The 24510-nt window shown below is 37.3% G+C and overlaps 1 pseudogene; it reads right to left on the bottom strand.

Moving 5' to 3' along the window:
* Positions 1-8188: 8188 nt before the first annotated feature.
* On the bottom strand, positions 8189-9462 carry LOC101616019 (annotated as a pseudogene).
* Positions 9463-24510: the final 15048 nt, after the last annotated feature.

Below are 24510 nucleotides of genomic sequence, written 5' to 3'. Positions count from 1 at the left end.
ATGAGAAACTACAGTCCTCCAATAAATAAAACGAGACAAAACCATTATAAATAGGTGGAAAGAAATGACAAAGAAAAAGATAAAGGCTAGTGAATTGGAGGCTAAAAGGCCAATTAAAATAATGAGTTCCTCATGAACTCTCAGCAGCCACTTGTGGTTTCCTGCACAAGATCAAGCCAGTCAACCTTCTGTCAATGAATTGGAAAGAATCTTCTCCCACAGCAGCAGTTGGCAGTTAGCTGTTTCTGCAAGAATGGAGTTAATTTTCAGTGTGTAGCCAGCAACTGGTATTTTAGCCCTGTTCCAGTAAACATTTTACCAGCCATGTTCCAGTAAGCAATCCTCATTTAACTCAGTCAATAAAACGACAAAAAATAAAATAAAATAAAAGAAAAGAATGAAGGAAAAGGGGCTGGAGAGATGGTTCAGTTGTTAATTGTTACATCTATCTATGTATCCATATATCTAGCATCTATTTCTGCTTGCAAATACTTAATTTTTTTTTTAAAAAGTGGTGAATAGAAACAGATTATCTGGGAAGAAGGGGCTTTGTGAATGTAGAAGGCAGATCAAACAAGGGTAATAAGGGGTGACTATGAACAAAGTATATATTATATACCTACATAAAAATGTCAAAACTAAAATAAATTAAAATAGAATCGATAAGACACAGAATTTTTTTTTCTTTTGAAAGATAAAAACTATTGACTAGTCAGGTGGGGTGGCTTACATCTTTAATCTCAGCACTCGGGAGGCAAAAGTAGAATGATTGTCATGAGTTTAAGGCCACCCTGATACCACCAAGTGAATTTCAGGTCAGCCTGGGCCAGAGCGAGTCCGTACCTCAAAAAAATGAAAGAAAAAATGATTGACAAATCCTTAGCTAAACTAAAGAACAGACAAAAATTAATAAAGTTAAATATAAGGCCAGGCATGTTGGCACACACCTTTAAACCCAGCACTCTGGAGGCAGAGGTAGGAGGATCGCTATGAGTTTGAGCCACCCTGAGACTACATAGTGAATTCCAGGTCAGCCTCAACTATAGCAAGACTGTACCTTGAAAAACCAATAAATAAATAAATAAATAAATAGAGACAAAAATGGGATATTAAAATATATCATGAAAACAGATAATCATAACAAAATACTTTTTAAAGCTCTATTCTAAAAATTCTGAAAAATCTAAAAATTAGATAAAATAATAGATAATATTATCTGTTAAAATTAAATAAAGAGGATATGAAAAAGCTTATGCATGACTTTAAATAAGCAATGGCATTTAAGCAGTAGTAAAGTGTCTTCCAACAAAGAAAAGCCCAGGGCCATATGATTTCATTGTCAAATCCAGGAAACATTTTTAGAAAAACTTGGCAATAATACATCAAGACCTTCCTCTAGTGATGCACTTACTCCAGCAAAGCTGCATCTCTTCAAGGTTCACAACCTTGCCAAACAGTACCACCAACTGAGGATTAAATATTCAGACCCAGGTCTTTTTAGAGCATTTTACATTCTAGCTATCAAACATGTCTATTTCTGTTTGGATCGATGTAAAGCAAAATGCTGTAGCATGTGTTTATAATCCCAGAATGACTATGGCAACAAGAGAGGAAGAGCATGAGTATCTACCGGAAGCTCACAGGCCCGCTATCCTGACAAATAGAACAGTAAATACCTAGAACAGGTGAACGAGCTACCTCAAAAACATAGAAAGCAAGGGCCAACAATACCTCAAAGTCATTCTCTTGTTTATCTGTGAGCCACGGCACAAAAATGAATTTCTGGAAGTATACAATTTAGGAGGTTCTGCTTTCTAAGCAGGTGTCAAGAGCTTCATATACCCCATTCTCCTAGGGTGCTATTAACAATGCACATAAAACTCAAAACCTATTTGTTTAATGTAATGGTGAGTAAAAAAAAAAAAAAAAAAAAGCCAAGAAAGTTAAGATAAAGGGTGAAAATGTGGGCAGTGATTCTTTCTTCAAAGGAAAGGAGACTGAAATGCTCTAGACATCATTTTCTGGGGAGATACATACTTTCACATATTGATGATACATACTTTCACATATTGATATTGCCTCACTTAAGAAATAATGTTAGAAAAGATGGGTTGTTAGGAAAGAGTGGGAGGTAGAGTGTATATTTGTATTATATATGAGGAATGATCTTCTCCCTCACCCCAGGTAGGGTTTCACTCTAGCCCAGGCTGATCTAGAATTCACTATGAAGTCTCAGGATAGCAGTGAACTCATGGTGCTTCTCCCACCTCTGCCTCCCACATGCTGAGATTAAAGTGTGTGCCACCATGCCTGGAAACTCTTTTTTTAATTTTGAAATGTATTCATACAATGTATCCCATGCTGTCTTCCAATTCATTATGTAACTTAAGTTACTCAAATTCATGACCATCTCACCTCAATCTTCCAAGTGCCGAGATTATACTTGTGGCACCATGTCAGTTCCACACACAACTCTTAAGACACAACTCTTAAGGGATGGTTATTTAATTCAGAAGAGCAGCCAAGAGGTTACCACTGGTTTCTAGACTACCTTAGTACCCATGGTTACTGACATTTCACTTCCTTTCCCCATATTCCTTATTTACACTCTACTGTAGCCTCCTTATCTCTTTGTTAGGGTCTTAAGATGTTGAGTGTATGTATGTCCTTCTCAAGACATGGCATCCTGCTCATGGCAGAGAAAGACCTATTTCAAAGAGAATATGTAAGCAAAAAAAAAAAAAAAAAAGCTACATCTTTCTCTGCCATATTTAAAATAGTAAAATATGCTTCCAACCAATATTTCCAGTCCTTCCCTGAGATTATTTCATAGGGCACTTATCACCTTCAAATACTCATAGTATTATTTATTTATTCATTCTGTTTGTTTGTTTCTTCAAACTAAAATGTGAAAGCCCCAGATTTGAGATCTTCTGTTGTGTTTAGAACTAAAAATAAAGCAAGGTTTGTGTTTAATTGGTAACTGCTGAATAAATTTGTTAATATATGCAAATAGAGATGATATGTGAAAACTGAATGATGAACAACTAAGTTTATCTCATTTTCATTTAAAGATTATCTGAATTTAGAGAATTGCATATATAGCATTACTTACTTTGAGATTATATGTTTTTATTACTTAATTTGAATTATTCATGTCATATGTAAGATTTATATAATGTTGAAAAGTTTGCATTGTAATGTTGAATGTTGAAACATAAAACACCTCTTAAAGAAAAATAAAACCAACGAACATTTTTCAGTCCTTTTGGTCTTTGATTTTCACTATGAGTCCAGTGGTGACTGAAATAGGTATACAATAAATAACAATGAATTTTAGCATCAAGTCACAGTAATAAATCAGTGGATCAGAAATCTAGGGACAGACCAGAACATACATAGCTAGTTAATTTGAAATAAAAGTACACCATAACTTATGAAAAAGAAAATATTCCTCTAAACAAAAGTGCTGGAGTAGTTGACTACTCATTAACAGGAAAATAAAATTTCACACATGTGTTATAAACATAATTCTGCAAGAATAATAATTTAATGTAAAAAGACTATAGAAGTTCTAGAAGAAAATGTTCTTTGTGAATACTAGATAGAAAAGTGATTCTTAGATAAACATATTATGATCAGGACTAGGGAGAAGTCTTAGCAGTTAAGGCATTTGCCTGTGAAACCTAAGGACCCAGGTTCGATTCCCCAGGACCCACGTTAGCCAGGTACAAAGTGGCTGGAGGCCCTGATGCACCCATTATCTCTCTCTATCTCTCTGTCTGACTCTCAAACAAATAAATAAATAAAAATATTTTTAAAAACTATTATAATCAATATAATAAATGTTAAATGATATTTTATCATGGGTAATAATTGATGTTTGAAAGACACTAGTAAGAGAATTAAGTTAAGATATAGACTGTGAAAAAATACAGATTAGACATGTAACAAACTACTTGAACCAAGTATACATAAATAACTGAAAATAATATGAAAAATAATCAACCCACTTCAAAAAGTCATACATAAGCAGTTTAATAAAGAAATTCAAATGGAAAAACCACGAAAAGAACACCTTTTACAGTTTATGGAATAATGAAAGTTAATTCTGTAATGAGCTATCATGGCATATCTATTAGAATATCTGTCATTAAGCCAAACAATCACAACTGTGTTTGTGATGATGTGGAACAACTAGGACCCTCAGGTATTGCTACTGAAAATGAAAGAGTAGGTGCACCAATGCACAATGATTTGGATGTTACTATAACTTCAGATTTTACCCATAAAATAAGTTATCCATGGCTCTACCAAGATATGATAGCATGTTTTCACATAAATGTGACATATGTGAGTTTATTGTAGCTTTGGGTATAGTAGCTAAAAATTGGTAACAACTTATCTATCCATAAACTCATACTGAAGAACAATTTTCCCATGTTCATAAATTATAATACTATTCGGCAATGTCAATAAGTTAACTTTTAATGCATGTAAAATGCGTAAATGAATCTGCAATATATATATTTAAAATATTTTATTTATTTGAGAAAGAGAGAGAGAAAGAGAGGCAGAGAGAGAATGGGAACATCAGGGCCTTTAGCCACTGCTAACAAATTCCAGCCACATGCACCATCCTGTGACTCTGACTTACATGCGGACTGGGGAATTGAAACTGCATCCTTAGGCTTTTCAGACAAGTGCCTTAACTCCTAAGCCATCTTTCCAGCCCTGCATTTTAAAAATTATTTTATTTTTGAGAGACAATAAAATAGAGAAACAGGAAGAGAGAGAGAGAAAGAGAGAATTGGCAAGCCATGGCCTTTTAGCCACTGTGAACGAACTCCAGACACACGTGCCCCACTGTGCACATGTGTGAGCTTGCGTGCTTGTGTCACTGTGTCTGACTATGTGGGACCTGGAGATTTGAACATTCATTCTGAGGGTTTGTAGGCAAGCACCTTAACCACTAAGCCATCTCTCTATCCATGCAATGAATTTATAAATTTTATTTATTTTCAAGGAAAGAGAAAGGGGGAAAGAAAGAAAATGGTTGTGCCATGGCCTCTATCCACTGTAAATGAACTCCAGAGCATGTACCACCTTGTGCATCTGGCTTAACATGGGTACTGGGTACTCAAATATGGGATATTAGGCATTAAAAGCAAGCTCTTCACCACTGAGCCATCTCTCTAGCTCTGTAATATTGTTTTGAGTTAAAGAATTCATACATATTCTTTTTTGCGTTTTTTTTTTTTTTTCTTCGAGGTAGGGTCTCACTCTAGCCCAGGCTGACCTGGAATTCACTATGGAGTTTCAGGGTGGCCTAGAACTCACAGCAATCCTACTACCTCTGCCTCCTGAGTGCTGGGATTAAAGGCGTGCGCCACCACACCCGGCATGAATTCATACATATTCTTAAAACAGCACATACTGTGTATATATTATGTAAAATTCAAGGAAAATATTAAGGATGATCCTAATAAACTCAAGCCTATTTCTTTCTTTTTTTTAAAAAAAAAAATTTATTTATTTGAGAGCGACAGACACAGAGAGAAAGACAGATAGAGGGAGAGAGAGAGAATGGGCACACCAGGGCTTCCAGCCTCTGCAAATGAACTCCGGACGCGTGCGCCCCCTTGTGCATCTGCTTAACGTGGGACGTGGGGAGCCGAGCCTCCAACCGGGGTCCTTAGGCTTCACAGGCAAGCGCTTAACCGCTAAGCCATCTCTCCAGCCCTCAAGCCTATTTCTTAAAAAAATATATTATTTATTTAGTTCAATGAGAGAGAGAATGGTTGGACCAGGGCCTATAACTATTGCAAACAAACTTCAGATGCATGCCACCTTGTGTATCTGGCTCATGTGGGTACTGGCAATTTAACATAGGTCCTTAGGCTTGCAGGCAAATGTCTTAACTGCTGAGCCATCTCTCCAGTCCATTTCAAGCCTTTTAAATTTTATCTTTAATTCAGTAGGATTGCCATATGAGCACCTTTCAATCAATCACGTTTTGTTCTTTGCGGCTTGCACTTGCTACTTAACAACATATTGTGAGAGTTTTTTCACATAGAGTACAAACTCTCCTTTACTGTTAAATAAATACCATTAATTTCATCTCAAATTATCTGCAACCCCTTTCTCCTGGCAGTGTGATGTGAACCTTATGTTTTAGGGGAGATACATTCCATGAACCACAGTGGATGCTTGAAGTCTTAAATTGTACTCACAGCTATGTGTACCACAGCATTTATCACACATTTATACCTTTTATAATGGTTAACATATAAATTAGGCATAGTAAGAGATTAACAACAACTAATAAAAATGGAACAAATATAGCAACATACTTCATAAAAGTTGGATATTAATACCAACTTTTTCTCAGATATTGTGGCAGGCAGCATATACAGTGTGGATAGTGTAACTAAAAATGAGTTACATTCTCAGATGGGACAGAGCAGTGTGGTTTCATCATATTATTTGGGATGGTGTGAATTTAAAGTTATGGTTTGCATGTTTCTAAAATTTCCATTTAATAATTTGTACTCCACAATTGATCACAGTGAACTTAAATCAGGAAAGGCAAAATCTTGGATAAAGGAGAATTTCTACAATACATTTTGACAGTTCCAGTGGGAAATGGGGTACTTTTTTTTTTCGAGTGAACATATGTGTTGTAATACACTGTTAAACTGCCATGCTATAAAGATTATTGAAACTCATAACTTGTCATAGTTATAAGCAGGAAAAATTAATGTGTTCACCTACTAGTTTGCTATAAAATATTTCTCCTAACATGCATACTAAACTGCTTTTACTATAGCTTATCCAAAGATTAATAATATATAATTAAAAAGAAATATAAATATGTTACTAATATATTTTGGAGAAAATGATAATTATCTTACAAAATGCATCTTGCTGAGGTAGATATATGCCATTTTATTAATAAATGAAAGAGTATATATATCCATTAACTGAGGAATCTCATCAAAGAAAGAATTGGTTTTATAACTATATAACATTTTGTAGCTTATCTTAATCTTATTGTAGAAATATTTTATATAATTAATTTCAAACTGCTTTCAAGAGTCAATAACAATTTTGTTTTATTAGCTTTACCATTAACTTCAAAATGTTATACAAGCATAATTACTTGTTGATTAATTTGAATCAATGACATAGGTTAATGCCCTGAACATTTGTATAGAGTAAAGATAGAGCCAAACAGGAAGGAAGAGTCTTAGAGTTATAATTCAGTTGTTAATTTATGCAATTTTATTCTATGTCTTTGAACGCTGCTAATTCATGTATGATATATTTGACAAATGTCAATTAGCAAGAATGTTCAATTAACCAAAAGACCCAATTTTCTGATTATTTCTGGATAAATGGGTGCTTAGTAAAATTCCTGTTAAGAAATAATTGTCATAAATTTAACTTTTATTATTTATATCCTGATGCCTAATGGAAGTTTAAGTTCCTTGACATGGAACTATTTTTCCTTCTCTTTTGATGATGTGAGGTACTTCCCTGTGATATGGAGTCTAAATAGAGTTCAAATTTTCAAAATATCAAAAATTTAGAGTTTCAAATGGTTTTGTATTTATTATTTAGTTCTTTTATACTTATATTTAGAATTACTCAAGAATATTCTACAGGTTACTTGATCATTGCCTTTCAGGGAGGAAGAGCATGGTGTTCCTTAATCCTACTTTATTTACCCTTCCCAGCAGCATAGCAAATAGCCTTCATTGGCACAGCAGCCTTAAGTCCAGCCTTTCTACCTGCCTTCACCATTACCAGTTACAAGATAATCATGCAAATTTTTGGCATCAGGTTGCTACAAACGGTTCTAAAAGATCATGAATATAGCCTTTTTAAAAAAAAAATAAATAAACCAGCTTAATTTTAAGAGTCTACATAAAGTAGAGAATATAGGCCACATACTATAATTTTATATATATAAAAGAAAGACACAATGATAGTAAAATGTTCCCTGTTATGAAGTATGAACCATTATGCAAACTTTAAAAGGGTGTTTTCAGTCTCTGTGTTAACGATGTAATCTGATGGTTCTCTAACAGTTAAATTTATAAAGTGTCTATGGCATTACAGTGAGACTTTACCAATCTCAAAAAACAAAACAAAATCCCAATAAGAAAAAGTGTCTGTGATGAAATTATCCGTCGTCGTCACGCCCCCACAGGGTAGGAGAGCTTCTGTAAGAGGACAGCTTACTGTCCGCTCCTCCACTCAGAAGTAGCTCCATGTCTGTCCCGTCCACACTTAGGACTTTATCTTCATGAGCAGCCAAATCATAGAGAGGAGCCTTGCAACTTCTTGTGTCCCACAGCTTGAAAATATTATCTAAAGAGCCTGAGATCAGCTGCTGTTCATGGGTAGGAGACCACTCTGTGACCCATCCTATTCGTGAGGTTAGGGACAGCGACACCAAAGAACCATCTTTAGCTCGAGGGTCCCACAGTCTGATATGTCTATCTGCGCTTCCAGATGCCAGATGTTTACAAAGTGGAGAACAAGAAATACAATTAAACACTTTGTTTCCTGACAAAGTTGACTTAACACCACCAGAGTCAACATCCCACACTCTAATTGTATGGTCCCAAGATGCACTGCAAATTTCTTCAGCATCTGACCACAGAACTGCGGAAATTGCTTCTGTGTGGCCAGAGAGGGTCACTATGGGAATCCTTGTCAGCCTCAACTTCCCTGTTTTTTGTTTCTTTCTTGGACAATCTGCAGATTCCTCCATTTCATCTTCTTCATCTGTTGGGACTGTAGACCAGAGCTTTAGCATCTTATCCCAGGAACCACTGCAAAATTTAGTTCCTGAGCTACCAACAGCTATGGAGTCCACACTTCGGGCATGACCCCTGCCGCAGTGCAGAGCTTTCATCTTGTTCCTCTCCATGTTCTACTCCCACAGGAGGCTCGTCTGATCCATGAGGCACTCAGGAGCCAGCAAGACAAACTACCCACAAGACAAACCCAAGCCACATCTTTCACAACATCTGTATGTCCTGCCATTGTCATTATTGACTTTCCTTCCAAGGACCAGATTTGAGAATTCTTATCATAAGAACCAGTTAAGATCCATTCCTCTGCCCCTTCCATTGAACGGATCCAGTCGTCATGGAACATGCACTGCTCTGGCTGGGTGCTGTGTATTTCTCCACGTATTCTAACTCCACAACCTCCTCCAATGAAACGTTCTCCACTCCCATGTGCTTGACCAAGGGCATTCGCAGAAACTGGCCCTTGATAAGGAAATAAAACTCCGCATGCCTGTGCAAATCATTTTTAGCCCTGCAGTAGTTTATTAATGATGCTACTGAGGCCAGCAATTTCAGAGATGGCAGGAATTGAGAAGGGAACATCACCGACTGTGTATTTCTTGTTTTCAGTGTAAAAGCGTGCCTGGAGCTGAGCCATAGTGGGGAGGACACACGAGATTTATCCGCAAATATGCACGGGTTGGTAGTTCAAAAATTACACGGTGGCCAGTGGTGAGCGAGACCCGAGGCCGACGAGTGCCTGCAGCTTTCTTCCTCAGGGTTTGAATGTGGCCTTTTATATGGTCAAATATTCATCCTTGCTACACAGTGTACACCTGAATGATGAGCTGTGACCATTGAAAACTCCTGCTTCATTCTTTATCATTATTAGTTCATAATCTATTATATTTGAAAGTGCAGGACAAACTTTTGTAGAGATTAAACTTGTTTATATTAGGAATGAGATATGTAATTGAATTTTTCTATCAATTTAGCTATTTCTTCTCATCCTATTTTGCCATATTGTATAGCTTCTATATTTTAGTCTTTTTAAGGCATTCGACATTTTCACAACATACACTTTTACTTCTCAGATCTCATCTTCTTTATTTCTGAGCCACATGTGCCCCATTTGAGAACACCTTCTGCCTATTATTATTTTCGAATTTCTCCCAAGAGCCCACTTGTTAGTTTTCCTTCTATACCTGCCTGGCCACCTCTGTTGATCACTTCAGATTTCTCTTCATCTGTCCAATTTCTCAGGTGCTTTTCTTTTCCTTTAAAATCCATATTTATTTTTGTTTTGATTATATACACCTTTGGAAAACTCATCCAGCCTCATTACACGAAGTACTGTTGATATTATTTGTTTGTTTAGTGACTCTCCTGGATATTGTCTTTCAAGTGTACTTATCCTCAGCTGTAGCCACTCATTTCATTGTTCAGTTTCCAACTAATAGGTCTCTTGTTTGCCTTTAGGGGCTGGCTGTGCAGGTGTGTTCTTTCCTGCCTTTTATTTTCTGGGAGTTTGCAATTCTGTCCTATCCTGTCCATCAGCTGGAATTGATAGGAGGACCTCTTTGCTCCTTTTCTGGAATGTTAATAGACCTACATTTGCACATGAACTTAGAAGAATAGAAAAAAATTTTAGAACTTTTCCAAACCCTGTGGACACTCAATTCCATTTCAAGCTATAATAAAGATATCTGAGTTTGCTCAATTCTTTGTTCATTTGTTTTGATGGCAACTTGTTTCCGCATTTGTTATAATTATGTTCTGAAGAGATTGTGTTCACTGTTTTTGAAAAATGTATGAAAGGTATATTTTTTTTTTTTTCTGAGTGAGGATATGAGACAAATTGTGTCTGTGCATAGTGTTTCTATAGAACTGAGAAACAGCAAAAACTCACTGAAAATGGAACTTCATGACAAGAATCATGTTCCTTTCCCAGGCCACAATGGTTGCTCAGCTCTCAGTCTTCATAGTTATGGTGGTTGCAAGTAGTTGATTCTCTTAAGTGGACAAGGCACATGAAAAGAGACATATCAAAAGATCAAATGTCATGAAGCTATTTTTCTTACTGCTATTCAATCATTTTCCTTGAATATATACTACTTAAATGGTTGTAAACTTTTTTCTTTTTTACTTTTTTAAATGTTTTGTTTTTATTTATTTGAGAGAGAGAGAGAGGATGGACCAAGGCCTCCAACCACTGCAAATGAACTCCAGATGTGTGTGGCCCCTTGTGCATATGGCAACTTGGGTCCTGAGGAATATAAACTGGGTCCTTTGGCTTTGCAGGCAAGCACCTTAACTGCTAATTCATCTCTCTAGCCCAACTCCTTTAAATTTATAGTTATAATAAATTGCCTGGACAAGAAGCAGAAATGTACTGCTACATATTTGTGGAGACTAGAAATCTAGTATCACATGTTAGCTAAACAATATTATCTTTAAAGTCTCAAGGAAAGAATTCTACCCACTTCGTTCTACTTTATGGTACTTGCTGAACATTACAGTTCCTGGACATACATATACATTACGCTAATCTGGGCCTCCAATACCACATGGCAAATGCACCTGTCTGCCAAGCATACCGTCACATGTCTCTTACCAGAAAATCATAGTCTTGTCAAATTAGAACACTATATTTCAATATGGTAACTTGTACCAGATTTGAATATTAGGAATTCAACAATTAATTTAGGCATCTCAAAAAATCAGTTGTCTTGTTTTAACATTTTATAATCAGAATTGTGACAATGTTACACCCTAGCCAATGTTTAGTTCATCTTACAAGTTGACAAGTTGTATTTTCATAATAACCAATCTAAAAATAATCCTGCTCCAATTGTGTTTTTATCTGTACTTCTCTTCCTACAATACTTTAGAAAAAGTCTCATTCACAATAGCCACAAAATAATTTGATACTTTGGAATATACCTAACCAGGAAAATAAAAGTTCTCTACAATGAAAAATTTAAAACACCAAGAAAGGAATTGATAAAGACTAAGGAAGGAAGATCTTGCATGCTTATGGATTGAAAGAATATCATGAAAACAGCCATCCTATCAAAATCAATATACAAATTCAATGCATTGCAAATCAAAGTTTCAGTAGAATTTGTCACAGAAATAGAAAATTAGTCATAAATTTTATATGTAAACACAAAAAACCCAGATAGTAGAAAACATTCTCAGCAAAAACAAAAAGCTGAAAATAGATCTATCTGACCTAGCTACACCTCCTGTTCATGAACCCCAAGGACTCTAACAATGTACTCTAGAGATATTTGCTCATCCATGTTTATTGCTGCTCTACTCACAATAACTGGTGTTGCAGTTACCTTTTTGCTGTTGGGACAAACAGCTGGCCAGAAACAGTTTATGGAAGGAAAGGACATTTCAGGCTTACTGATTCCAGGGTAATTTTTACCATGGTAGAGCATGCTGGTTCACTCTGTCATACATCCATAGCAGAGAGAGTAAAACCAACACCAGTAAGCATGAACAGTGAGTCCTCAAGCTGGCCCTTTACACACCTCTTATGTCTGGACTCCTGATCTTTCCCAGGTGACACACTTACTCAAGCAGGGTTCCATCTACTTAAGTAAGAAGCTTAATCAGAAATACCTAAGGCTATGGGGGTCATTCATTTGCTTTCAAACCACCATAGCTAGGAAAAGGAACCTGCCTTGATGGCCATCAACTGATAAATGGACAATGAAGACATGGCTCATATACACAATATAATTTTATTGAGCTATAACTAAAAATTAAATGACAAAATACACATTGAGGTACACACTTCAGAAGAAGACTATAAGAGCCACAGGCTAAGGAGGAGAGCTGTGACCTCACAGCTGCACCTCACCTGCACCATATTGGGCACATCAACATGTTATTATGGGAGAGGGCAGGGAGGACATGAGACCCCTGCATTCCTTCCTGAGGAATTATTAGCAATTAATTGCTGCTGGTGAGGTGGAAGATATTTTTGTTGTTGTTGATATGGTGGTGTTGTCACGGATAGATTGCACATGCTCAGATACCCCCCTCCACCCAAGCATATAAACTTTGTAGGTCACACAAATATAGAAGCAAATAGATATCAAAGGAGAAGAGAGATTAATTACTTAGATTAAGGAGATAAGATTTTTTTTCTACTACATTTTTTTTTTGTAAACAGAAACATTCAAGAGCTCATAGTATCTTCTACAGAAAGAGCCAATGAATTTCTTCAAATGAAACGGAGTCATTAATTACTAGACACATTTCTATAAAAGCAATACTGACATTGGTGTGATTTTCTAGGGAAACACACATAAGCACTATGACTTTTTATTCATTTGGCTGCAATGGAAAAATGAGCAGAATTTTCAGTGGAGAGGGATCTTCTGGCCAAAGGTAGATGTTTCCCTTTTGATCTCCTACTGGAGTTTCACATAAAAATTTACAATGGGACAGCTTTCAGACCCAGCATAAAACAGGCATAACACTTTGCTGAACACAGCTTTTGACTCACTCACCCCTATCATTAAGGCATGAAATTAAATAGGGCTTTTGCCTAAAAGAACATTTGGTAATAGCATATATATATATATTCAGACTCCTGCTCATGTGGCTAGGTCTTCTAGGACATATCCCCTTGGTGTTCATGGAACTGATATTGAAACTGTGAATCAAAATAAACGGAGGAGTCATTTATTTTTCTGGAAATTGAAATATGGCTATAGCTCACAAGAAAAGAATATGTTAAAATAGGTTAGTGCCATAAACATTAACAAAAATGATCTCTTATGACATTCTTTTTTAAAAAAAATTATTTATTTGAGAGCAAAAGACAAGGGAAGAAAGAGGCAGAGAGAGAATGGGCACACCAGAGCTTCCAGCCATTGCAAAGAAACTCCAGAAGCGTGTGCCCCCTTGTGCACCTGGTTAACATGGGTCCTGGAGAATTGAGCCTCAAAACAGGGCCCTTAGGCTTCCCAAGCAAGCACTTAACTGCTCAGCCATCTCTCCAGCACCATTCTTTTTTTTCTTTTTTCTTTTCTATCTGAAATACTCATCTTTTGAGCTTGATCAGGTCCTATCCATCTATGAAAATCAAATATAAACTAACCCTCTTATTAGAAGGATTTCAAAACCCTTTTCCTAAAAGGATTCTGAATGGTTCTGTATCCTACATATAACTGTGTGTGATATCCTTAAAATAGTTCAGCATACTACGGATATTTCTTTACTGAAACCTTGAAGAAACATATATGTTGCTCATGTTGTTTACATAAACAGATTCATTCTCATTCTTTCTCTAAAGTACAATGCTTTGATTGTGCCAAAATTAGGACCATAATCTTTATAAAGAAAGAGAAAACATATCATTAAATATGTTGGTAAGCTTTAATTGTGTTTGTGGTCTGTTTTATCAAAAAGTAGTAATTTTGGACTGAAGAGATGGCCTACTGGTAAAGGCATCTGTGTGCAAAGTCAAAGGATCCCGGTTTGATTCTCCACATAAGCCAGATGCACAAGGGGGTGCATGCATCTGGAGTTCATTTGCAGAGGCTGGAGGCCCTGGTGTGCCCATTCTCTCTTTCTCTTTCCCTTTTGAAGAAAGGCATGGCTTCCAAGTTTGTTGATCTGCTCAGCTTAAAATATCCATGGTGTTTTCATGTCTTAATCCTGACGCATGCTATAAGAGATACAAATAAAATACAGATGCAATACATAGCAATCAGAAAGAAATGACTGTGCAATGACAAACAAGAATCACACAGTATTGTTAGTATTGATGATTATAACCTCCCAGAGGAAGAATGATAACACTGGTCTAAGCATTGGTGAAGAATGTAAAGGCAGTAAGATGGACATTTAGTCAAATCTAATTTATATGTTGTAAATAGAAAACAAAATCTAAGGTAGCACTTGAAACAGAAATTCAGCAAGGGAGGGGCATTTCCATTAGGTATGTTGTTTCAAAGTTCACCCAACTAGTATCCTTATTAAGATTCTGTATACAAATATTCACATATAAGAAACAAATGTTCCTTTGTTACATTTTATACAAATATAAATATCTGTAATATATATATATGTATAATCTATGGTTTATATTTGACAATTACAAATGTGACACTGGAGATAAAGAAGATGCAAGTCTGTTATTGATAATAAAAAGTTTTAAAAATCTTTTTATTTTTAAATATTTAAAAGTTTATGTATTTGAGAGAGACAGGGAAGCAGATAGAGAGAAGAGAATGGTTGCATCAGGGAATCTAGCCCTTCAATTGAACTCCAGATGCATATGCCACCTTGGGCATCTGGCTTATGTGGGTCCTGGGGAATTGAACCTACGATCTTTGCAGGCAATCACCTTAATTGCTAAAGTATCTCTCCAGTCCTATATTTTTATTTTTTATTTGCAATCTGAGAGAGAGAGAAGAGAGAGAGATAGAGAGAAGGGGCATTCCACGGTCTCCAGCCCCATGCAAATGAACTCTAGATGCATGTATCATTTTGAACATCTGATTTTATGTGGGTACTTGGGAACTGAACCTGGGTTCTATTTAGACTTTTCAGGCAAGAGCTTCAACCACTAACCCATCTCTCCAGCTCTCAAACATCTCCAATATTCACATTCCTTCTACTAATCCAAGCTCCAGGTCAGAAGTAGTTCTAGAATACTTATGCATGTGGGCTTTTTTACTTACTTACTTATTAATTTATTTATTTCAAAGGGGAAGAGAGAATATATATGACATGACAAAGCCTTCTGCTGTAGCAAAGGAGCTCCAAATGCATGTGTAATATTGGGCATTTGGCTTTCATGGGGACTGGGCTATCAAACCATGGCAAACGTTACAAACAACCACCTTAAACTGCTAAGCCATCTCTCTAGCCCTCTCAAATTATTTTTATACACATCAGTTTTGCAGCTCTTTTTTGCCCTAGAATATTTTCATTGCTTTTTAAGTTTTATTTAAAAATGACAGTGGCAACAGAAGCTTCTGTGATACCAATTGGGCCATTGGATTTATTCTGAATCCACAAATCAAGTTAGAGTATAACATTTTCCAAAAAAAAAAAAAAAAATCCCTTTAAAATACTGATGTTATCTTATCAAAAAGCAACACATTTATTTTAAAATGCCTTTTTATCATGATTCAATAAAATTTAATAATATCCATGAAGCTGTTTTATAGGGATTTTATTACTGATACTTCACTTATTTGTTGTGACTGCAAATGCTATACTTTTGAAAATGTATGAATGTAGTGGAGACATTTACAATATATTTTGTATAAGAACTCTATCAAGGGCTGGAGAGATGGCTTAGCGGTTAAGTGTTTGCCTATGAAGCCTAAGGACCCCAGCTCGAGGCTCAATTCCCCAGGACCCACGGTAGCCAGATGCACAGGGGGCGCATGCGTCTGGAGTTCGTTTGCAGTGGCTGGAAGCCCTGGCGCACCCATTCTCTTTCTCTCTTTCTTTCTCTCTCTGTCACTCTCAAATAAATAAATAAAAATTAAAGAAAAAAGAACTCTATCAAGGAAATTATCCTCTTAACAACCTAATCCTGTAGTATTTATGTCATACTATAGAAAACATGTCTGCAAATAGTCATTTACATATCTTTCCCATATTTCATGGCTTTTATTTCATAGTGTCCAGTATTAGACCTGTTTGTAAGCAATTGCAGTGGTGCACTCCTGAGACAAAGACTCCATGAGACAAAGACAGAAAGGTCATGTAATTGTGGCCATATGGGGCTACATAGCTAATTTCAGAAATCTTTACCCCAATAAGGACAGCAAACATCAAAAATCAAATGAAAATAACTGCTGGCGAGGATGTGGAGAAGTAGGAACACTCATCCACTGTTGGTGGGAATGTAGGATGGTGCAACCACTTTGGAAAGCAATATGAAGACTCCTGAAAAAGCTGACTATAGAGATACCAACAGACTCAGTTATTCCCTTACTGGGCATCTACCCTAAAACCTTCACACCACAGGCCAGAGAGGTTTGCTCAACCATGATTGTAGTGGCCCAAATAGTAATAGCTAACAGCTGGAATCAATCCAGATGTCCATCACTAGAAGAATGGATAACTAAGATGTGTTATATCTACACAATGGAATTCCTCACAGCAGTAAGAAAAAAATGACACAATGAAATATGAGGAAAAATGGTTGAACCTGGAATAGATCATTCTCAGTGAACTTACCCAATCACAGAAAAAAAAAAAAATCATCACATAGTCTCACTCATCTACAGCACCTAACCTGAATTTACCCAAGATACCTTACATACCCAGCAAGCATCTCATGGACTAGACACTAGGATGGAGGAGGAGGGAGGGGAGGGCATCGAGGGGTGGGAAACACTAATCTAGACCCAAATGGCAATGGTACCATAAAATTCTACTTCCTAAAAGGCAGGCCAAATGGCTGAACCTTCACCAGGCCCTTATAGGAAACACATGAAATGCAAGTCACTGGAGAGGGTAGGATCAAGTCTAACCTAAATCTTCTATATCTTCCCTCCCTCCCTCCCTCTCCCCCTACCTCTCTCTCTCTCTCCCCTCTCTAACTCTTGTATATTAGTTATCTTTCTCCTCATTTTCTTAGTGGGCACTGACCTGTAATTCCCAGTGCCAGCATGGGGCTATAATCTACAATGAGCTTTTGATCAGAGAAAACCTACAAGGGTTCCTAAAAGAATGACAGATTTCTGTCAGAGTACTTGATGACCCACCAAAGGTCAGTGGTAGGACCCTATTGCTGAAGACACCATATGCAGCTGATAAGTAAAATGAAAGGGCATGGCTGGAAGCCAGGAGAGAGTCAGTCCCCAGACAGTCAGCGTGTCTAGTGCCAGAAGGTGCTACATGGGTGACTGGGGGAAATGACCAATATTGGTCCAAGCAACTCAAGTTCTAAACTACTTAGCAGCAAATAACCTGCTGTGATGCCCACACAAGTGCAATAGTGGCACACTGACTTGGTGGGGAACCAACTGCTCTTGATTTGGCTAACTGATCCCCCCAGTGGTATGGGACCCATCGCTGGAGCTGGGAAAAAAGTCAGAACCATATCCAAACATAAGCCCACTCTCCAGTATCAAGCTACCATCAATCATGGGCTACAAGAGGGCCTACACATATTAAACTCTCTATAAAAAAAAGGTAAGGGCTATCTCATTTGCCATGGTGCTATCTTACTCTCCCTTGGAGAATCTACTTCTCTGTTACAGATAGATGCAGATCCTAAGGAGAGAGCCACCCCATCATACCTAAAAAGGACCCCGACTGAAACTAAGGAAAATTGGCGAAACAAGCAAGGGTGCTGTTTTCCTGATGAACTGGATACCAGCACAAGGGGGAAGGAGACAAACACAGAGAAAAATTAACTCCTACCTAATCAGAGAGTCAGAGCCTCAGAGGCCCCCAACACCTCATCACTGAAGCAGACCCAAAATGAACCCAACATGGCTCAGGGAAATTTTGAGGAAGAGAGGGCGGAAAGAATGTCAAAGCCACGTGTTGGGTCTTGATATGCAGAGACATTTATTGTACCAACAACAGTGGGCTAACTCCAGAATGTGTGACCCATATACGTCAACAAGGAGGGGCCAATGGGGAGGTGGTAGGCCATGGATGAGCCTAATAATGGTACCAAACTGCCTGTATTTGCTGAATAGAAAACTAATAAAAAAATTTAAAAATGAAATAATAGGGAAATACTATTTCAGAAAATATCCCTATGTACACACATTCACACAAACATACACACACACATATACCTATATACACATATAAATTCACATTTAAACATATGTACACATAAATAGATAACTATATAATACATGCATGCACATGTGAATACATACATGCATGCATACACACATACATCTTATGTAATATATGTATACATAAGTACACACATAATATGATTATCAGACACAGATAATTTGATTCCCATAAACACAGAGAAATTAAGGATTAAGGCTAAGAAGAATTAAATGTGAAAAGTTATAGTTGTTGTATGACAAAACACATTCTTTTTGATTCTATTATCTAAATATTAAACATTGCTTTATGCAACAACTTTGTCTAAACACATTGTGAATACCAAGTGTGATGTATAGGGATGTCATAGGGTCTACCATAGATTTGTTGACTTTCTATGCATGTGTACACACTATATATGTTTGTATGTGTATATGTTTGTATATCTACCTATGTTTTTTAACTATCTAATCTATCATCTACAAAGTATCTATATTTACAGATGTCTGTATCTATTTAATTTATCAGTCTATCATTTATCAATTTTTCTAATGATATCATAATATCAGAGCCTGGTTAGCCAAAATTTATTTTTGTATAGGAGATAAAGGTCTGACATTATAATACCGGCAATGTAAATTCCTTCAGTTCCCTCTTCTTTTGGCTTTTAGATGGCCACCTTCCTGCAGTACTTCATGCTATCTTTTTTGCCATGCTTTTCTGTGCCCTGGACACCTTTGATCATGACACTAGCCATACTGGATGTTGCTTATCTATATGATCTCATTTTAACTTTCAAGAGGCATTATATTGTCTCTAACTGAAATCAGATTCTAAGGTATTTGGAGTTAAGCCATTCACATATGAATTGAGGGATACAAACAAATTAGTCTCTAATTATATATGTGAATATAAACATATCCATGCAATGTAATGAATAACATAAGAACATATACTAATGAATAATTTTTTGTCAACTCAACTGTATGTAAGCAAGTGTAACTGACAGTTTTTTAAATGTGTTCTAAAGCAAGGCTCACAGAAGAGGAATATGAGACTTGAATATAAGAGATGAGAGCAGTGGTGATGGGAGGGACAGACATCTGTGCTGGAAGAGTTCTTTAAATGAGACATTGAGAACAGAGAACAGGTGCTGAATTCATATGACAATGACAATGAGAATAGTGATTTTTTCCTTTACAATGGACTGGTCTGCGAAAGAATGAGTGGGAGGGGCAACTTGATTCCAGTTAATAGATTTCCAGCTGGAAATCTATAATAAAGTATGCTTATGTAGTTCTGCGGAAACATGTTAAATTTATAGTATAGCATAATATATACAGATAGCAAGTTTTTCATATTTGTTTCCAGCTGGCCCTACTGCCTGGCCTTTTCCATCAAAGAAGCAGCCACCCTCTTCTTTTCTAGGCAAGTCCAGAGTCTAGGCAAGACTCTGATTCAATACTTATGGCCACGTCTGCACATTCTCATGTTAGCCATGGCTGTTCAGCTCTGTATTCTTCAATGTTCTATTGTTGTTTTTTTCTGCTTCCAAAGATTAATACTCCATTATAAATAAATTGCAATGTCCTTTGTTTTGATGTCAGCCCAACAATTTTGCTTATGAGGAAACCTTTAAAAGGACAAGTCTGGAGTTAGGGATATAAGTCAGTGAGTAAAATGCTTATCCTGTGAGCTCAATCTCTATCACACATGTGAAAACAAAGACAGACATGGTGACACATTGTATATTTCCAGGGCTGGATAAGCGAATCCATGGAGTTTGCTGGCCAGCTAGTCTAGTCTACTAGGCCAATGAGTGACCTAGTCTCAAAACAATGGACATTATTCCTGAAAATGACATCTGATATTATACTCTTGTCTCCACATGCATGCAGACGCGTGTACTCATACATGTGAGTTTACACACAAATAAGAATGTATACATACATATTCAGTGCATGGATACACATAAATATTAGGATAAACCAAGGTTTTACCTTAATGTTTTCTCTAACTTGGGTCTTTGTGTTTTATTTTTTAAAAAAACGTTTTTGGTATTTTATTCATATGTGTATGCATGTTTATGAGTGTGTGTGGCAATGTGCATGTCACTGAATGCTCCTAACCTTCCACCTAGTTTCTTGCAGGGTTTTTGCTTCAGGTTGCCATTCGCTGCCCCATTTGTCAAGCTAGTTGGTGCAGAGGCACCTGGAAAATTGTATTTCATCCTTCCATATCGCCACCTGTGAGCAGATATTACAGAAGCCCATGGAGTCTTGCCATTTAATGCAGAGTCAGGATATTGGAACTCAGTTACACAGGCTTTTATGAGATGCACTTTATCCACTGACCTCAGACTCTGTTTTTGTGCTTCTCAGACAGGATCTTACTATGAATGCCAGACTAGCCTACAAGCCACTATGTGCCCCAACTGGTTCGAGAGCTCATGGTCTTCCTACCTCAACCTTGGAATCAGACAGTTCTCCATGTGCTCTACCACCATCACGTCCTAATGTGGTTGTTTAATTCTTCAGTTTCACTTCACATTCTAGACATAAGCATTTTCCCCATTCCATGTTAATTATAATGAGTAACTTGGTGTAGACATCAATATTTTACCATAAACTCGAAGTGATAGGAATGGAACTTGGAGTGACAAGCACTTCCAGGGCCTCAAGGGAAGAGTTGCTTGCCCCATGGGAATGTTGCCATTATAGTGACATCCCAACTTCTTGCTGAGGATTTGGCTGTGGCACCAAGTAGTCAAGACTCCCATAATCCAGACCCAACATCTAACCATAGTTATAGAAAACTTCGTGTCACCCATTCCTTTGCAATCCCTGTCCCAAACTCCTCTGTAAATGACCTAATTTAAGAGTTCTCACTGAGTGCTTATATGCACACATCTGAGCCAGGAAATCCATTGGAGAGCAGTGAAATAAAGATGGAACACTACTTAAAAACTGAACACTCCCACATCAGTACATTATTTTAGTTTAATCACATTTTACACAATTTTGGGGGATCCAGTGACACTAACCTTCTCTTGGTGCATGTGCTTACAATCTCCCTTCTAGCCCAGTGTCAGACATAGGCAGGGCCCTGAGTTAAAGCAAACCTAAAATGTCTGACACAAAGGCCCCAGGATACAGAGGGGTTGCAGCAGTTTAAATTGCCAGTAGTATGTCGGGATTGGCTGGCAGGGGAGCTCCTCCCCTAATTCTTGGGGGTTGCAGTGAGCCAGGATCCTCCCCCATTCTTGGGGGGGTCACAATGATCCTGGAGTCCCTCCCACAAAGTCTGGGATCCTGAGATCGGCAGGAAGTAAGGCCACTCCCTCTCCAAGCACAGGATATCTGGACTTTCAGATAAGACTTAGGCTTTGCCCATAACCCTGTGGTCTTTGGCCAGTTGCCTAGGAAACTCTTTATATGGTAGCAGCCAGCACCTTTGCACAGCCCCTCCCCCTGCCATTGCCTATGTACTGAAATGAATGCTGCCATATGCTAATTAGGCATAAATAAGCAATCTTGTACCTCCAAACCCTTAGGACCCTCAACTGCTTGTGAACCCATTTCCCTGACAATAAAACCAGAGCTGTTCACCGAAACTGTCTCCCTGGAGTGATTCTTTCTCTCCTCATGTGAGCACAACCTTGTTCTGGGTGGTTGCCTGGGACACCTTCAGGGGAACTATGGCCAGCCCAGAGGACCCAGGAACCCACAGCCCAGGACATGTTTTTGATAAAATGGTATTTTTTATACTTATTAACAACATATTTTGTATGTATACATCAAAGGTTGGTACCACCTTTTCCCTCGTACTGCCTTCATTCCACTGGGGACTCTCCTCAGTGGGGTTGCAGGTATTCCCTATGAGTTTGTGGGTTATTCATTGTGGGAGCAGCATGAGTTATTTTGGGGAGGAGAGAATGCCCCTGGGTGTGTGGTGTGTCAACCTGCTTCCACTTCCACAAAATTCCCTGAGCTCTGGTAGGTGAGTCTACTTCAGCGATGAGCTCTTAGGATCCTCTGGATCTCTGCTTTGGTATGTGTTACGTATGCTCAGGGTCTGTTTCCTATACCTTGGCAATGATTATCAGGCTCACCATTGAAGCAGCACTCTTGCTGGTCTCTCCAATTCCTCAGTGGTTTCAGCTGTGGCTTGGATGAAGTGTGAGAGGTAGTTTATTTCCTCAGGACTCACTACCTCCTGAAAAAGGAGAACAAATTGTCCAATGGAGAGAGAGGTCAGAATAGTTTAATTGGACTAAGCATTTTTTAAAAGATTTTATTTTTATTTATTTATTAGAGAAAGGGAGAGAGGGAGTGTCTGTGTGTGAATGAGAATGGATGCATTAGTTCCTCTAAGCCACTGCAAACGAACTCCATGTGCCACTGGCTTATGTGGGACCTGGAGAATCGAACCTGGGTCCTTAGGCTTTGCAGGCATGCACCTTAACTGCTAAACCATCTCTCCAGCCCCGGAATAAACATTTTTAATTCAGGGAGAATTTGCTGTATTTATCCCCTCTCCTAGCCAAAGACTAGTGAGAGCTTCACACTGGAGAGCACAATCTTTGTCTCCACAGGATTATGATCTGGTTTCCAATTCCAGATACGGATTCCTTTATACTGAGCAGATCCTTTAGCCAATCAGAAAGCGATGGTTGCCCACTATGGCTGTATAATACACTGGAGTATAGATCCTGCCTGGGTGTTTGCTCCTAATTCGCTTAGAATGTTGGTTGTTCATACTGTTGTTTGGCCCAGAGCATTTTAATGTACATTGTATTTAAATGATCTAACATTTGTCACTTTCGTTTTCAGCTCATTTAGATATCTTTACCAGCACCACTCTTACTAACTTCCTTATTATGAGAAAAGAATTTCATTATGTATGCTATATAAACAATGTTTTTTTAAGGAAGTTAACAAAAGTGCAATGATTTTTTTTTACTTTCTGTAGTTAAAAATCTCTGTTTCAGAAAATATCAGGATCTTCATCAAATTAGTCATCTTCATATCACAAACCTGAGACAGCCTGCCACATTCACATAGTTCAGAATGAAAGAACGAATCTCAGTCTTTAAAGACACAAGAAACATTGTTGCGAGCTGGGCGTGGTGGCGCACGCCTTTAATCCCAGCACTCGGGAGGCAGAGGTAGGAGGATTGCCATGAGTTCGAGGCCACCCTGAGACTCCATAGTGAATTCCAGGTCAGCCTGGGCTAGAGTGAGACACTACCTCGAAAAATCAAAAAAAAAAAAAAAAAAAAAAGAAAGAAACATTGTTGTATTCAAAAAAGAGGTTTATGTTTTTGAAAAACAATGGATGGTCCACTCTTCTAGAGAGTAGTTGAAATGACTTCATTTTGTCCTTGTTTATGTTCAGAGACCAAATACCCACCAACATTGGGAGATTAAATATTACCTTCTACAAATAAATTTTAATTTTAAAAGATCAAAAAGACTTAAAAGGAATATTATAATTTATTATACAAATAACTATAAATCATCTTTATATGAAAATTTTCTTTTATTTTCAAAATCAAATATGCTAACCTCTTTCCATGTTTGAATTAATGTAAAGAAGAGGGACAAAGAAAAGTAAAAATTGATTTTTGAAGCCATAGTTTTCACATCTCTAGGTAAATAAATTGTCAGATTATCTTTAAATTTTCACCATATGCTAAGTAAGGTAAGAGTAATAGTCCTTAAAACAACTAAGAGATTAATGAATTAAAGGATTTCAGTTAGACAAAAATAAAATAAAATAAAGGGTTGCTCTCAGTAGAGGGACATCTTATTAGACTACTAAATAGTCCCTTTATGTTTGCTTTTAAAGTCACTATGAATATAGAAAGCTTTGCCAAAGAAGCTGAGCATTCACAAATTGAAACGAACTGATTTGG

Source organism: Jaculus jaculus, chromosome 12, assembly GCF_020740685.1.
Source record: "Jaculus jaculus isolate mJacJac1 chromosome 12, mJacJac1.mat.Y.cur, whole genome shotgun sequence".
Taxonomy (NCBI): Eukaryota; Metazoa; Chordata; class Mammalia; order Rodentia; family Dipodidae; genus Jaculus; species Jaculus jaculus.
This window is presented reverse-complemented; position numbering and strand designations above follow the sequence as displayed.